The following is a 13,308-nucleotide window of genomic DNA, read 5'->3' as shown; positions in this document are numbered from 1 at the left end:
CCAGCTGAGGGACTGAGGCAGGGACAGAGGCTGAGGCAGGAAGCAGAGGTTGCAGTCAGCAGAGATAGCACCACTGCACTCCATCCTGAGGCCCAGAGTAAGATTCCCTCTCAAAAAAAAAAAAAAAAAAAAAAAAACCCCAACCAAAAAAAAAAAAGAATGTTGCTTGAACAAAAAAGGAGGAAAGAATGAAACTACCCTACACTGATTTTCTTCAGCCATTCATCCACTGACAGACAGATATTTAGGTTGATTCCATATCTTGGCTATTGTGAATAATGCTGCAATGAACATGGGAAGGTAGATATCCCTTCAACATATGGATTTCATTTCCTTTGGATGTATACACAGTAGTGGGATTGCTGGATCATACTGACACTACTAATATTTAACATTTGCAACTTTTAAAAAATTAAAGAAGTAAGATGATACTTATATTAGTGTGACTGTCATACATCATGACGTTGTCTCAAGTGGTAGATATAGAGAAGACACTGCACTGTTCTCTCCAGCAGTGGGCAAGCCCCACCTACGCCCATGGGTGAGTCTCATTCAGGGGAATATCATCTATCAAATGTGTCATAATGAGGGAAAACTTTCAAACTACTGGAGAATGAAAACGGGCGTGGATTTTGAGTGAAAAGACATGAGATTAGAGCCAAGCTTTTCATTTACTTACAGTTTAACTTTGGCCAATTTACTGCTTCCATTTAGCTCTTGGCTTTTTTTGTCTATAAAAGAGAGAATTTAGTATATTAATCCCTGAGGTCCCTAATGCTTTAAAGTTCTAATATTGCAAGATTCTAAGCTTACTGTCCAAGTTGTTCAAATGTCCAATTTTGTCAAATTGCATATAACAGCAGCAATTTCCAAACTCACTATTAGGTGGCCTTCAGTAATGAGTAGCACTGTGCTAGGTAAGGTTTGAGGAAGCAAAGAAAAATGTATAGCATGGTTCTTACCCTTACTGAATCTTAATCTGTTTGTGGAGAGAAAATTTGATAAGGCTAATTAGCATGAAGAAGGAGGAAATAAAATTATTCTAATTCTAGTTACACCTGAAACTCAGAAGAAAATTCAAAATAGAGAACTAGGGTGATCATCAAATATGGACTCTAAGCCAGGCTTTGCAGAATGGGCAAGTGTTGATGGTGGACAAAGGAAAAGACCTTTACGTAGAAAGGAAGCAAATAATGAGTGTCTGAAAGGATGTGTGGGAAGTATAATTGGATAGTAGGAGTAGAACTGTATTATCAAAAGTTTAGGGAGAGGTAAGCAGAACATTTCAGATTTGTTTCCATGAATAATTACAGGCACTAAAGGATTTTTAAGCCGATAAATAATACAGTAAATGTACAAACCAAATGACAAGTTAAGGGAAAAAAATCTTAAATATGGCAGGTTTCAGATCCAAGGGCATAATTTATAAAAATAAAATAGTTTTAAAATAAAGGAGAAGAAAAAAAGGATGAAAACCTCCTGCGTCTCATTTCCTGGTACTACAATCTGGGGACTATTAGCTGGAGCAGTGGAGAGTTTTAATTGCCTCTTAATTGACACTGCATGGGGAGGGAACCAATTGCTAAAGTAACCGGGTCCCAAGCCATATGGGGCTTTGCAGAGTCATTCCAACACCTTGAGCTACCCTTGGAAATGAACAGGCAGTCCTGTTAGGCTGCTCAGTCCGTGGCCAAACACCTGCTTCTAACATCCACCCAGAAGGCGGCAGGGCAGTGGTCTGGGCCAGCTGACATTTCTAGGTGATTTTGAAAGAAAAGTTTGATGCTGACATTTTGTCAGAAAATCTGAAAAGATAAATTTCTCCCATTGGGCTCCAATCTCTGCCAAAATGATTTTAACTGGGGCATCCTAAAAATTGTTCAGCAGGGCTTCGTAGCCACAAGGTGTTAAAGTTGGAATTGTCCTTTTGCCAATTGGGGAAATAAGCCCAGAGTAGACATTTTCAAGGTCAGATTTTAATGAATGACAAACCTGGCATTAGACCCCGGGTTTCCGAGCCCCTAGGCAAGTGCTTTTTCCAATTCATCAAATGGCCTGTCACAATGTTACTTGTTGAATTAAAGGAGGAATCCCAGGCAATCTTCAAATCAGTGTGGTGGAGAGCAATGCTGAAGGTGGGTGAGTGTGGGGTCTTTAGTTCCTTAAATTCCCAGGCATGTAGAGTACTGTCTACGGAAAAGACTCTCCAATTCCATCAGTTTACTGGATGCAACTATAAACTAAGAAAGACCTTAAATCTGATGATCCTATAAGCAAAGTCTAGATTATTACTTGACAAATCGACTTCTAGACCTCTGGATATTGTGATAAAATCACCCTATTTTAAATGCAATTTCAGGCTGGGCATGGTGGCTCACACCTGTAACCCTAACACTTTGGGAGGCCGAGGCAGGTGGATCACCTGAGGTCAGGAGTTTGTGACCAGCCTGACCAACATGGTGAAACCTTGTCTCTACTAAAAATACAAAATTAGCCAGACATGGTGGTGCATTCCTATAATCTCAGCTGCTTGGGAGGCTGAGGCAGGAGAACTGAGGCAGAGGTTGCAGTGAACCAAGATCATGCCATTGCACTCCAGCCTGGGCAACAAGAGTGAAATTCCATCCCAAAAAATAAAAACAAAATTAAAATTAAATATTAAAAATAAATAAAATATAATTTCAAGCTATCCCTTCTGGCTCCCGCTCCGTCTCCTCCTTTTATCCTGCTCTAATTTCTTTTTCTCTATAACACTTACGACTTTCTAACTTACCATGTAATTTTACTTTTTTTTTTTAAACAGAGTCTTGTTCTGTTGCACAGGCTGGAGTGCAGTAGCACCATCTCACCTCACTGTAACCTCTGCCTCCCTCCCAGGTTCAAGCAGTTCTCTGCCTCAGCCTCCCGAGTAGCTGAGACTATGGTGCATGCCTCCAGGCCCTGCTAATTTTCTCCACGTGCTCAGGCTGATCTCAAACTCCTGAGCTCAAGCAATCTTCCTGCCTGGCCCTCCCACGGTGTTGGGATTACCTGTGTGAGCCACCACATCCAGCCCCGTGGGATTTCTAATTAAGCTTTTTGCATATGACCCTACTCTCCACACTGTAATGCAAGCTCTATGGATTATCTTTGTCTGCTGGGTTCACATACATATCCCAAGATCCCAGAGTGCTCAGTAAATATTTTGAATGAGTAGCAGAATACCAACTGAATCCGTCACTTACTGTGAACAATTAACATACTTTTAAGCTAGAGTTTCTTATCTGCAACATGGGCAGAGTAATTTCTATAATAATACAGAAATATTTTTTGCATGGTACTGGGCCCCAAGTTGGCACTCAATAGCTACTGACCCTCTTCTTCTAAATGTTCAAAATCTCTCAGCCATCTCACTTCTGATCAATTCAGTCCACACCAGAGACACTACATGTTCCTGCCTTGTAAATGCCTTGACATTCTTCCTGTAGCTTTAGAGAGTAAAGATGGGACTTAGTGGTATACTGAGCGGAGGAAGGAGTGGTAGTTTGGTACCTAATAAGAAGCACTGGTTTTAGGCCAGGCACAGTGGCTCACACTTGTAATGACAGTACTTTGGGAGGCTGAGGTGAGCAGATCCCTTTAGCCCAGGAGTTCAAGACCAGCCTGGGCAACAGAGCAAAATCTGGTCTCTATAAAAGAAGCACTGGATTTAGAAACAGGTAGATCCCGTGATGAATCCTGGCTCTGACACTTTCTAGCCATGTGACCTGGAAAAGGGATCTCTGTTTCCTAAGCCCTAGTTTCCTCCTAGGAAAAATGGGGATAATAGTTCCTACTTGACAGTCACTGAAGGTTACTGAGGCCATATGTTTTTTTCAAATTACTTCCACATTAGTAGATGTTTAAAAGACATAAATAAAAGCAGCTATTATTCCTGGAAATGGGTTGATTTATTAAAAATTATCTTTTAAGGCTGGGTGTGGTGGCTCACACTTGTAATCCCAGCACTTTGGGAGGCCGAGGCAGGCAGATCGCCTGAGGTCAGGAGTTCGAGACCAGACTGGCCAACATGGTTAAATCCCGTCTCTACTAAAAATACAAAAATTAGCCTGGAGTGGTGACGGGCACCTATAATCCCAGCTACTTGGGAGGCTGAGGCAGGAGAATTGCTTGAACCCGGGAGGCAGAGGTTGCAGTGAGCCAAGATCACGTCACTGCACTCCAGCGTGGGCAACAGAGGGAGACTCCGTCTCAAAAAAAAAAAATTATATATATATGTATGTCTATATATATGTATTTCTTCATGGTTGTATATATTATATCAAGGCTTATATACGTAGAAATTACAGAATTTTATGGCCAGATTTTCTACTTACATTCTTAATTTTGCATATGATGAATTGTTACAGAGAATGCTAATGTAAAAATCTCAATTTACTAAGAAACAGAGTTTTATTAAAAAAAAATTTATGGATATGAACATTTTATAGTTTTCAAAGCACTTGATAATTTACAAAACACTTTCACGTTCACTATTTCATCCAATCATCTAGTAACCCTCTACAGTGAGTTGGAACTCTCATTCTATGTCTTTTCAGTCATTCTTCCCATTTTTCTCACTTTGTGTTCTCACACTCTAATCCTGTTAGACTTCTCCCAACTCTCAGGTCATTAAGTTGTACTTACACTGTTCTTTTTTCCATGTCTCTGCACAAGTTGTTCTCTCTGATTGGAATATGGCTTCTTTCTCCTAGTCCTCTAAATCTACTTTTTAAAAAGTCCTATCCATTGACCAAGGCCTAACTTTATCTTTTCTCTTCCAAATCCTCCCCAGGTCCCTTTGGCAGATGTCTGAAGAGGACAGCTATAGTTTTTGCCTTGCTAGTATCCTTTCTTTCTTATTATGTGATCAACAAACCCTCTTTTCAAATTGTCCTGTTGGGGCTATCAAATACAGTGCCCAGTTTTTCCCCTAATGTGTCCTGAATTCACCATCACCACTATACACAAGTGCAAAATTGGACATGTGACCTAAACCAAGCAAAAAGCCTCTCTGTTAAGAATACAGAGTTGATTCACGGACAGAGGGCCATCGTGTTGCGAGCTCTAGAGTCTCGGGTGATTTCAGGAGCATCATCCATGACCTCAGGCCACTGAGCTCATAAGGGTCACCTCTCCGGACCTGTCTTCAAAATCTTCTTATCAACCCTTCCTTCAATTCTGAGAACTGTTGGGTTTCCCTCAATAAATTATTCATTTTATTGATTAAAGTTTCTGATGCAAGCAATTAAGAAAACTGAATGGTTACATTCTCTCTAATATTTCCAGAGTTCTGTCTTGGTCACTCTATCCCATTCCTCACATTTCTGCTTTAGACTCAAAAAAAAAAAAAAAAAAAAAATGTTCAGAAGTGCTTCTGCCTCTCCCATTGAACTGTAAGTTCCTAACCAAGGTTTGTATCCTCTTCAATTCCACTATTGTCACTTTCTTTTGTTTTGTTTTCTTTTTTTTTTTTTAAACGGAGTTTCACTCTTGTTGCCCAGGCTGGAGTGCAATGGTGCGATCTCAGCTCACCACAACCTCTGCCTCCTGGGTTCAAGCGATTTTCCTGCCTCAGTCTCCCAAGTAGCTGGGATTATAGGCATGCACCACCATGCCCGGTTAATCTTGTATTTTTAGTACAGACGGGGTTTCTCCATGTTGGTCAGGCTGGTCTCGAACTGCCAACCTCAAGTGATCCACCTGCCTCAGCCTCCCAAAGTGCTAGGATTACAGGCATGAGCCACCACTCCTAGCCTATTGTCACTTTCATACCGTGCGTCCTCAGAAAAATGTTACTGGAATTGAAATGGAGAAAACACATTTTCATTTCATACTAATTAAAATCCTCATATAATACTTAGTTCTAGAAGAGAACATTTCTCAAATGCTTGGAATAATTCAATTTTAGGACTGGAAGAGACCTTTACGTTCCAGAGCTACAATCTGATTCTTATGTCCTTATTATATCATTCCTGTGAGGAATGGAATACAAATCGATATCATTGGGGGCCGGGCGCGGTGGCTCACGCCTGTAATCCTAGCACTTTGAGAGGCCATGGTGGGTGAATCACGAGGTCAGGAGTTCAAGGCCAGCCTGGCCAACATGGTGAAACCCTGTCCCTACTAAAAATACAAAAAATTACCTGGGCGTGGTGGCGGGTGCCTGTAATCCCAGCTATTTGGGAGGCTGAGGCAGGAGAATTGCTTGAACCCAGGAGGCAGAGGTTGCAGGGAGCCGAGATCGCGTCACTGCACTCCGGCCTGGGCAACAAGAGTGAAACTCTGTCTCAGAAAAAAAAAAAAAAAAAAAAAAAAAAAAGGTATCATTGAAATGTCCGTAATGGGCAACATGATTGTCACCCAACTCTAGGAGAGTTACTCGCTGTCTTATTCCCTATTCCAACGTTCAAGGGCTGAACCAGAGGCAGGTTTGGTGTAGGGGGAAAAAAAAAACCAGATAAAGGACAGGGATAGGAACTCGCAGTTTTTAAAAGAAGCAAGATCAACAGAAAAACCCGGGGGATTGGACACAAGCAGTATCAATATTTTACTATGCTTGTAAGGCTTTTGCTCCCATATACACTTGGAGGTCTTTAAAAGTGTATCTCAGCAGCGTGTGAGGGCAGACATAGAGCAGAGCTAACTGCTTCAATGGGAGTACAGAGAGCCCTGGTTCTCAGAGAGGTCTCTAGTCCTGCAAAGCCCGTCCTGCCTTTGTGTCAGGGTGGAAAGGGGGACTAATGTAATTCCCTAATGGAATTTCTCCAGCTTTTCTGTTTATTTTTTCTTTTCAATCTTATTTCACTTCAAGCTTCGATTATCATCAAGTGATATCTGTTTTATTTTTATTGGCTGTGCTATTCTCTTGATTTATAAAATCCGAGATATAGTCAATGTATATTTTTCAAACACTCCATTGAAACTGAGGTGCAGGACAACAAGATGGGAGTTGCCCTTGGCTCAGGGGAGTGGACTCTACTTCCCAATTAGGAAAAAATGAGATAGGAATGAGAAACTTCTTTTAACTCCTTGTCAGTGCACTTTGGGTATCCAAAATAATGCATAGAATGTATGACTTCATTACTAAATTAAAATATCATCTGAAAACATTAAAAAAAGAAGGATATAAATGGGGTTTCTTGTGTCTTTAATCAACACAAGTCAACCCCCTGAACCAAATCACTGTTGCATAAATGTATTGAGAAAGAAATTATCCATGGATGTAGCTGAGGATAGATGCAGGCCAACAGGAGGCTGATGAGGGCACATTAAAGCTACCTTGTTCACTGCCTTCACCCCAACAGTCAATTTACCAAATTATAATGTTTCAATTTAAGCACCTACCAGAAACTCCTGTTCACCCCAGCTGACACAGTGCATTTTCAAATTTTTGATCTTTGTCTGTTTCATAGTTTAAAATTTATATTTTATTACATTTTCAACTTGCCTGTTCCTTATAAAAGTACTAGGAAAAACCAAGGTGAACTTCATATAAAAGATAATTTTGACAGCCTGGCCAACACAGTGAACCCTGTCTCTACTAAAAATACAAAAATTAGCCAGGCATGGTGGCGGGCACCTGTAGTCTCAGCTACTTGGGAGGCTGCGGCACGAGAATCGCTTGAACCAGGAAGGCAGAGGTTGTAGTGAGCCGAGATCATATCACTGCACTCCAGCCTGGGTGACAGGGTGATTCTGTCTCAAAAAAAAAAAGATAATTGTGAGATAGGCAATACCTTTTTAAGAATGACACAAAACTCAATTGTAAAAAAGTGAGAAATTTAAGTATATAAAAATCGAAATTTCCAGTTGTTAAAAAATAATACAAACAAATTCAAAATAAATAACCAGGAAAAAATATTAAATATTAGCAAAACATATAAAATACAAAAAGCTAATTTTTAACTCATAAAACTATAATTATAAATTTAATCAATTTATAATAAAATAAAGTTAATTAAAATATTAGTGGGTTTTTTTTTTTTCTTTTTTTTTGAGACGGAGTCTCACTCTGTCACCCCGGCTGGAGTGCAGTGGCCGAATCTCAGCTCACCTCAACCTCTGCCTCCCAGGTTCAAGTGATTCTCCTGCCTCAGCCTCCCGAGTAGCTGGGATTACAGGCATGCACCACCACGCCCGGCTACTTTTATATTTTTAGTAGAGACGGGGTTTCTCCATGTTGGTCAGGCTGGTCTCAAACTCCCAACCTCAGGTGATCTGCCACTTTGGCCTCCCAAAGTGCTGGGATTACAGGTGTGAGCCACCGCACCCAGCCAAATTTAGATTTTATAAATTTATAATTATAAATTATATTAATTTATTTTAAAAGGTTTTACAAATTAATAAGAAAGACTAAATTTTAAAATGGGGGAAAATGAAGTAAAGTATTTCTAAGTACAAACTCTTGTTTTCCCTCCTTTACACTCTAATTTCACACCGTTCTTGGAATCAAAATCCAAATCCTTACGTGGCTTGTCATCCTATGCATTATCTGGCTCCCCTCCACCTCTCTAATTTCATTGCTTGCCATTATTCCCCTCACTTCCCTATTCCAGATAAACTGGCCTTCTTCCAATTTCTTGATTTCCTCATGCATTCTCTTCCCTTGAAACACACCCCTCTCCCTAAAACGTAAAAATAAAACCCTTAGGTTTTACAGACATTCAAATATCACCTCAAATGACACTTTCGTAGAGAAGTCTTTCTTGAGCATTGCAACCCCCTATCCTATAGTAAATGACGTTCCCTCTTATTCGGTCTCATCTTCCCCTACCTTTTCCCTTCATTGTACTTTGCAGTTTATTATATACCTGTATGTGTTGATCCATTTATTTCTTCTACACTAGATGGTAAATTCACCAAGAAGCAGATCACCGTATCTCCAGGACTTAGTATATTGCCTGGCACAAAAGACAGTTAAAGAAATATTTTCTAAATTCAAGCTTGTTTTAAATGTTCTTACTCCTCAGATCAGACTGGTAAGCATTCTTCACTTAACTTCTTTCTGTATTATTGCATTTATTATCCAACACTGGGTGTCAAAGTACGGTCCTTGGATCAGCAGCATCAGCATCATCTCTTGTTAGAAAAGCAGATTCCTGAGCCCCAACCCAAACCTCCTGAATCAGAAACTCGGGGTATACAGCCCAACAATCTGTTTGTTTGTTTGTTTGTTTGTTTGTTTGTTTTTGAGATGGAGTTTTGCTCTGTCGCCAGGCTGGAGTGCAGTGGCATGATCTCGGTTCACTGCAACTTCCCCCTCCAGGGTTTGGGTTATTCTCCTGCCTCAGCCTCCCCAGTAGCTGGGACAACAGGTGTGTGCCACCATGCCCAGCTAATTTTTGTATTTTTAGTATAGATAGGGTTTCACCATGTTGACCAGGATGGTCTCGATCCGCCCACCTCAGCCTCCCAAGGTGTTGGGATTACAGGGGTGAGCCTCCATGCCTGGCCAACAATCTGTGTTTTAACAAGGTCTCAGGTGATTTTGATTACACCAAAGTGTGAGAACCACTGCTGTAGGATATTACTAGCATTAGTAACCTACAAACTCAAATGTCACATGCCTTCATCACCGTAGTTTATTTCTCACTCATGTTAGCAGTCCAACATGGGTGCGCCACCAGATTATTTGGGAATGTCTGCCAGGGACCTCAGCTGACAGAGGCTATGCCAACTGTGACGTGTGGCTCCCCAGGTTGCCCTGGACTTTGGTATCTAGTGAAGGAATAGAGTAGAGATAATGGGGACAGTATGCCAGCTTATTAAGCACGACGATTCAGAAGTGACAGGTAACACCTCCATTCACATCCCACTGGGCACAACCAGTCATATGGCCCCATTCTTTAAAATTTTTTAATTTTAATGGCTACATAGTAGATCTATACATTTAGGGGGTACATGAGATATTTTGATACAGGCATACGATGAGTAATATGAGTAAATAGTGTATCCATCACCTCAAGCATTTTTCATTTCTTTGTATTACAAACATTCTAATCATACTCTTTGAGATGTTTTTAAATATACAAAAATTATTGTTGAGAATAATCACCCCTTTATGCTATCAAATATCCATTTACCTACCTCCTACCCTTCCCAGACTCTGGTAAGCATTGTTCTACTCTCTTTCCCCGTGAGTTCACTTGCTTTAATTTTGAGCTCCCACAGATAAGTGAGAACATGCAAAGTTTGTCTTTCTGTGCCAGGTTTATTTCATTTAACATAATGTTCTCTAGTTCCAACCATGTAGTTGTAAATGACAGGATTTCATTTCTTTTCATAGCTAATACTCCATTGTGTATATGTACCACATTTTCTTTATCCATTTGTCTGCTGATGGACACTTAGGCTGCTTCCAAATCTTGGTTATTGTCAATAGTGCTGTAATAAACATGGGAATGCAAATATCTCTTTGGCATACTGATTTCCTTTCTTTTGGGTATATACCTAGTAGTGGAATTGTTGGATCATACAGTACTTCTATTTTTAGGTTTTGAGGCACGTTCATACTGTTCTCCATAGTAGTTGTACAAATTTACATTCCCATCAACAGTGTATGAGGATTCCTTTTTTCTCCACATCCTCACCAGCATTTGTTATTAATAATAGCCTGACTTTTGAATAAAGGCCATTTTAACTGGGGAGACATGATAACTCATTGCAGTTTTGATTTGTATTTCTGTGATAGTCAATGATGTTGAGCACCTTTTCATATAACTGTGTACCATTTGTGTGTCTTCTTTTGAGAAATATCTATTCATATCTTTTGCCCATATTTTAATTGAATATTTGATTTTTTCTCATGGAGTTGTTTAAGCTCCTTATATTTTCTGGTTGTTAATCCCATGTCAGGTGGATAGTTTGCAGATATTCTCTCCCATTCTATGGGCTTGTCCTTTCATTTGTTGATTGCTTCCTTTGCTATGCAGAAGCTTTTTAACTTGATGTGATCCTATTTGTCTATTTTTGCTTTGATTGCTGGTGCTTGTGGGGTACTACCCAAAAAATTTTTGCCAGACCAAAGTTCTGGAGGGTTTTCCCTATGTTTTCTGTCAATAGTTTAATAGTTTGATATCTTACACTTAAGTCTTTAATCCATTTTGATTTCATTTTTGTACATGGCAAGAGATAGGGATCTAGTTTCATTCTTCTGCATATGGATATCCAGTTTCCCTGAAGAAACTGTCCTTTCCCTGATATATGTTCTTGGCAACTTTCTCAAAAATGAGTTTACTGTAGATGTATGGCTATTTCTGCATTCTCTATCCTGATCAATTGATCTATGTGTCTGTTTTTATGCCAGTACCATGCTGTTTGGTTATTATAACTCTGTAGTATCATTTGAATTCAGATAATGTGATTCCTCCATTTTTTTCCTTTTGCTCATGATAGCTTTGCCTATTCTAGACCTTTTGTGATTTCATATAAATGTTAGGATTGTTTTTTCTATTTTTGTGAAGAATGTTACAGGTGTTTTGATAGGGATGGCACTGAATCTATAGATTACTTTGAGTAGTATGGACAGTTTAACAATATTCTTCCAATCCATGAACATGAATATTGTTCATTTCTTTTTGGTGTCCTCTTTATTTCATCAATGATATATAGTTTTATTTTAGAGATTTTTCACTACTTTGGTTAAGTTAATTCCTAGTTATTTTATTTTATTTGTAGCTATTGTAAATTGGATCGTTTTCTTGATTTCTTTTTTCAGATTGTTTGCTGTTGTCATATAGAAATGCTACTAATATTTGCATGTTGATTTTGTATCATACGACTTCACTGAATTTGTTTATCAATTCTAATAGGTTTTTTTGGTGGAGTTTTTAGGTTTTTCCAAATATAAGATCATATTATTTGCAAACAAAGATAATTTGACTTTGTCCTTTCTAATCTGGATGCCCTTTACTTCTTTCTCTTGCCTGATTACTCATAGCTAGAACTTCAGTTCTATGTTGAATAACAGTGGTGACAGTGAGCATTCTTGTCTTTTTCCAGACCTTAGAGGAAAGGCTTTCAGTTTTTCTCCACTCAGTAGAATACCAGCTGTGAGTATGCTGCCCAAGGCTTTTACTGTGATGAGGTATGTTCCTCCTATGCCCAGTTTTTTTTAGGGTTTTTATCATAAAAGGATGTTGAATTTTATCAAATACATTTTCGGCAATCAATTGAAATGATCACACGGTTTTGTCCTTCATTCTGTTAATATAATGCGTCACATTGATTGATGTGTGTATGTTGTACAATCCTTGCATCCTTGGGATAAATCCCACTTGATCTTGATGACTGATCTTATTAATGTGTTATCAAATTTGGTTTACTAGCATTTGGTTGAGGATTTTTGCATCAATGTTTATTAGAGATATTGGCCTGTAATTTTTTATTGTTGTTGTTGTTGTTTGAATGATTTTGGAAGTATTCCCTCCTCCTTCAATTTTCAGCACATTTTGAGTAAGATATTCTATAAATGTTTGGGAGAATTCAGCAGTGAAGCCATCAGATTCTGGGCTTTTCTTTGCTGGGAGACTATTATGGCTTCAATCTCGCTACTTATTTTTGGTCTATTCAGATTTTGGATTATTCATGGTTCAGTCTTAGTAGACTGTATGTGTGTAGAAATATATCCATTTCTTCTAGGTTTTCCAATTTATTGGCATATAGTTGCTCATAGTATCCTCCAATAATCCTTTGGATTTCTGTGGTAGCAGTTGTGATGTCTCTTTTTTCATCTCTGATTTTATTTACTTGGCTATTTTCTTTTTTTTTCTTAGTCTGGCTAAGGATTTGTCCATTTTATCTTTTTGAAAACTTGACTTTTCATTTTGTTGATCTTTTGTATTTTTTTAGTTTCAATTTTATTTATATCTGCGCTGATCTTTATTATTTCTTTTCTTCTACAAATTTTGAGTTGGGTTTGCTCTTGCCTTCTTAGTTCCTTAAGATGCATCATGGGGTTGTTGTTTGAAATTTTTCTTTTCTTTCTTTCTTTCTTTTTTTTTTTTTTTTTTTGAGACAGAGTCTCACTCTGTCTCCCAGGCTGGAGTGCAGTGGTGCAATCTTGGCTCACTGCAACCTCTGCCTCCCAGAGTCAAGTGATTCTCCTGCCTCAGTCTCCCAAGTAGCTGGGACTACAGGCACCTGCCACCACGTGTGGCTAATTTTTTGTATTTTTAGTAGAGACAGGGTTTCACTATGTTACCCAGGATGTTCTCGATCTCCTGACCTCATGATCTGCCCACCTTGGCTTTTCAAAGTGCTGGGATTAAAGGCATGAGCCACTGCGAC

This window comes from Theropithecus gelada, chromosome 2 (assembly GCF_003255815.1).
Source record: "Theropithecus gelada isolate Dixy chromosome 2, Tgel_1.0, whole genome shotgun sequence".
NCBI lineage: Eukaryota > Metazoa > Chordata > Mammalia > Primates > Cercopithecidae > Theropithecus > Theropithecus gelada.
This window is presented reverse-complemented; position numbering follows the sequence as displayed.